This window comes from Otolemur garnettii, unplaced genomic scaffold (genome assembly GCF_000181295.1).
Source record: "Otolemur garnettii isolate 467f Iridium unplaced genomic scaffold, OtoGar3 scaffold00084, whole genome shotgun sequence".
NCBI classification, from domain to species: Eukaryota; Metazoa; Chordata; class Mammalia; order Primates; family Galagidae; genus Otolemur; species Otolemur garnettii.
Genome location: NW_003852479.1, coordinates 7,298,818 through 7,303,883, shown reverse-complemented (window position 1 = coordinate 7,303,883; position 5,066 = coordinate 7,298,818).

Here is a 5,066-nt window from a genome sequence, read left to right as displayed (position 1 = left end):
AATGCAGGAGGCTGCAGTTGTGCTCCGGGACGTAAACATTCTCCCAGGATCGACAGATGAGCTGGGACATAGGATGAACAAGGGTGCAGAGGACTTGGGCAAACGCTCAGCCAGCTCGACCTATGGGACATTTCTAGAATATTCCACCCAACAGCAGAATACACATTCTTTCCAAGTGTTCATGGATAGACTCTATCCTGGGAGATAAACAGCGGCAAATTCAAAATAATTGAAATAATAGAATTGTTTAAAAATGTTTTGACCAATAACAGAAAGAGTTCTGGAAAACCCATAGATATTTGAAAATTAATCAATACTTTTCTAAAGAATCCATTGATTACAGAAAAATTCTCAAGGGAAATTAGATAATATTTTTATTTATGAAAATAAAACATCAGGGCTGGGTGAGGAGGCTCACGCCTGTAATCCTAGCACTCCAGGAAGCCGAGGAGGGTGGATTGCCTGAGCTCCCAAGTTCATGACCAGCCTGAGCCAGACCTCGTCTCTAAAAATAGCCAGGCACTGTGGTGGGCACCTGTAGTTCCAGCTACTTGGGAGTCTGAGATAAGAGAATCACTTGAGCCCAAGAGTTATGAGGTTACTGTGAGCTGTGATGCCACAGCACTCTACCAAGGGCAGCAAAGTGATACTCTGTTCCCCTCCCACCCCCCAAAAAGAAAACAAGAAAAGAGAAGAAAACATCAAAATCTGTGGTGTTCAGCCAAGACCGTGCTAAGTGAAGTTCATGGCACTAAGTGTTTTTATCAAGCCTATAACCTAAACTTTCACCTTAAGAAACTAGAAAAAGAAGAGTAAACTAAAGAAGGAAGAAAAGAATGAAACTAAGAGCAGAAATGAATGAAATTAAAATGATAGAGAAAACCAGCCAATACCAGTAAAAGGAAAGCTGGTTCTTTGGAATAACCAATAAAGTTAATCATTTTCTAGCCAAAGTGTAGGGAAACAACTAACTTTTCTATACATTTTCTGAGCAGGAGCCTAACTACCCTTTATTCCAGACATTCCCCCCCCTAATAAAGTCTATAAACAGCCTTAGAAAACAGTGTGTCCCTCTTAGAGCAAAGGCAGGGATGCTTACTGTCCAGTATAGAATATCTACTCAGGAGCAAAAAGACAAGGCATACTGAAGGCAGACGGTCAACATTCTGAGGGTCTAAGCTTGTAGTGCCACCCACTGCAATTCCAGGTGTCATCTGGCCTCTTCGCGGTGACCTGTGGGTGGCTGTGCCCAGAAAACTGGTGGGATAACACTGACACTCTGGCTCCTGCTGTTGTTGTGGGCTCCAATCTGGACTCATCTCTGATGCATGAGTCCCGTGTTCCTGCCAGAATCCACAACCTGTGGCAGCCTGACTCCATCGGCAGGTGGGGCAAATCCCCAGCCCTTCCCGGTTCTTGACCCCAGAGTGACCCAGAAGAACAAGAGAGAAACCGTAAATTATCCAATAGTAGGCTAATTTTGCCCAACTGTGAGAAGGCAAGTATCAGAAATGGAAAAGGGGTGGTGGCTCCTACCTGTGATCCCAGCACTCTGGGGGGCTGAGGCAGGAGGATCCCTTGAGCTCAAAAGTTTATGACCAGCCTGAGCAAGAGAAAGATCCTGTCTCTACTAAAAATAGAAAAAGTAGCCAGGTATTGTAGAGGGTGCCTGTAGTCCCAGCTACTTGGGAGGCTGAGGAAGGAGAATCACCTGAACCCAGGAGTCTGATGTGGTGAGCTGTGAAGCCAGGGCACTCGTCCAGGGTGTCAGAGTAAGACCCTTTGTTGAAAGAAAGAAAGAGAAAGGGAGAAAGAGAGAGGGGGGGATGAGAGGGAGAGAGAGAGAGAGAATGAGAGGGAGAGAGAGAGAGAGAATGAGAGAGAGAGAGGAAAGAAAGAAAGGAGAGAGAGAGAGGGGAAAGAAAGAAAGAGAAAGGGGGAAAGAGAGAGAGAGAGAAGAAATACAGATTCTATTGATATTAAAAGACAAACAAGGAAAGGTTATTGACAACTCCAAGTCCGGAAATTCAACAACTTAGATAAAATGACATAATTGGAAGATTTAAATTGCCAAGGCTTGCTTTCTCAAGGAGATACAGATAACATAATCAGTCCTTTATCTTTCAAAGAAATTAAAATTGAACTTGAGCTTGGTGCCTGTAGCTCAGTGGCTAGGGTGCTGGCCACATGTACTGGGGCTGGTGGATTTGAACCCCACCTAGGCCTGCCAAACAGCAATGACAACAAAAAAATGGCTGGACATTGTGGAATGTGCCAGTAGCCTCAGGTACTTGGGAGGCTGAGGCAAGAGAATCACTTCAGCTCAGAGTTTGAGGTTGCTATGAGCTGTGACACCATGGCACTCTACCGACGGTGACAAAGTGAGACTGTCTCAAAAAAACAAAAACAAGTTTTGGAGGCTGGGGGGGGGGGTGTCCAAGATCAGGGTGTTGGCAGAGTAGTGTCCAGTGAGGCCTGTCCCTCATGGATGGCACTGGCTGTGCTTCTGCGTGTGGTAAACAGCCAGACAGCCCTCTCAGGCCCCTCTGATGAGGACACGCCTCTCGTTTATGAGGGTCCCCTTCATCTTCGTCACTCGGCGGAGACCCCACCTGTTAATGCTGTCACACTGGGGAGTAGGTTTCAACACGTGCATTTTGGGAGGACAGAGACACACCACAGCAGTAGCATCCGTTTATAGGACACATGATGTCCAACTGTAAGGATGAAGAACAGGTTGGTGGCCGGGTTTTCAGGGTCTTCTGATGTAGAGAGGAACAGCTTGAGAGAATTGGGGGGAAGCTATGAGATTGTTCTAGGGTTTTTTAAAAAGACATAGGAGTCTGGTTTTGTCACCATGCTAGTGTACAATCACAGCTCTCTGCAGCCTGAAACTCCTGGGGCCGAGAGCGCCTCCTGCCTCCGCCTCCAGAGCAGTTGGGTCTGCAGGTGCCCTCCACACTGCTCAACACTTCTGTTTCTTGACTGTGGAAATGGCTAACCAATTCTATGCATGTTTTGAAACTTACAGACTATATACCAAAAAGGCATGACTGTTACTGTATAAAAATTTTAAATACCAGTGTTTCTTAAGGATATTGATAAAGAATTGAACTTGAGGCTTGGCACCCATAGCACAGTGGTTATGGCGCCAGCTACATACACTAAAGGAGCCAGGTTTGAACCCGGCCTAGGCCAGCTAAACAACAATGACAACTGCAACAAAAAGTACCCAGGCATTGTGGTGGGCACCTGTAGTTCCAGCTACCTGGGAGGCTGAGGCAAGAGAATGGCTTGAGCCCAAGAGTTTGAGGTTGCTGTGAGCTGTGATGCTACAGTACTCTACCAAGGGGGAGGGGACATAGTGAGACCCTGTCTCAGAACAAAACAAAACAAACAAACAAACAAAAAACAGAATTAAAAAGAAAAAAATAAGAGAAGGCTAACATTCTGAAGTTGTATAGCATTTGTGTGGACAAAAAGAGCTATGTCAGCTGAAGTATAAGTATGCATGTTCTTGCTCTGAAATGAATGATTTATCTCCATATTCTCTCTTAACTTTTGTTTTTATTTTTCTTTACTGAGAACATATTCTTATTCCTGAGATACAGAACATCTATAATAAAAGGTGAAGGCTATGTTAACTAGTTTGATGTAAGCATTCCAAATTGTATATAAAATCATTGTACCACACAGTTATGATTTAGTAAAAAAAAAAAAAAAAAGTGGAGCAATGAAAAAAAAAAGGAAAAAAATCTCATGACACCTCCTCAAGCTTCATTTTCAGTTTTCCTTGGTAAAGAATTTCCCATAAAGACCCCAGAGTGGGTGACTCGGAGGCAGGCCGAATGCCTCTGTCTTTCTCCCTCTCTCTGTCCTCTGTCCCAGCTGTGGAGCAGCTCCCAGCTGGAGGGGAACTTCAGCGCAGTGTTGGTGACACTTTGTGACATGGTGCCCTTACCTGAGCCGGGAGCTGCGTGGACCTCCAAGGCTGCACACAGGCCCACGCTGCAGGGACAGTGGGCCCTGGCCTGGCCGGCACTCCCCGCTCCACAGTCATCCCTGGTCTCCCTACATGCTACGTGGCTTCAGTGCTTTTCCAATTTGGTCAAAGTGTTCATCAAGTCCAGCTCATCACACACCCAGTCAGGTAATTATGTCTTACTTTCCTTTATCATGTCAAAGTTCAAAGCAAATAGTGGTTTTTTTTTTTTCCCTCTTTGACATAGTTTCTGGTAACTTTTATTCTTCAGTTTTCCTAAGGATTGAAAAATCAGTGATTGAGAAGGCATTTGAAAAAGATGACGTTGGATTGCCACCTCAAGCCAGGTACTAGGACACACTTTGGGCAGATCAGAGGTGTCAGTGTAACAAATGGAGCCATCTCCTGCAAGAAAAGACACAGCGGCTCCTTTAGAGGCACTCTCAGGGAAAGACTTTCTCTCTCTGATGCAAAATCCAGAAGCCATAAAAGACAAGACTGACAAATTTAACTATATGTTCCTTCTGCAGCAAGCCAGTATTAGTCAAAAGACAGTGACAAGCTGAGAAAAATATTTGCCACTTATATCACAGGAAAAGAATTAAGCTTCCCATCCCACAAGCTTCTAGACATTGAGAGGCTCAACAACGCAATAGAGGTTCAGCAAAGAACGTTTAAACTTGTGTTAAGTTGCTCAGCCTCACTCTCAAAAAGAAAATCACAAATTAAAATTGTACTGAAATATCTTGAAGGAAGGAGAGCAGAATGGCACCGTCTTGATACAGGGGAATTTGACAATATGTAGCAAATTCCTTTGACCCAGGAAAAAAACCACTGCAAACTGTCCAGGGTAGGACTGAGTGTGACGGCAAAAAAGAAAGGAAACCATCCAGGAGCCATCAGCCCGCAAAGGGTTGGACAGACGGTACAGCCCGTAACAGAGAGCGAAACTCCTGTAGAGAACGAGGACGACCTTCACGCACTGCAAAGGGGGGACGAGGACGACCTTCACGCACTGCAAGGGGGGGACGAGGACGACCTTCACGCACTGCAAGGGGGGGACGAGGACGACCTTCACGCACTG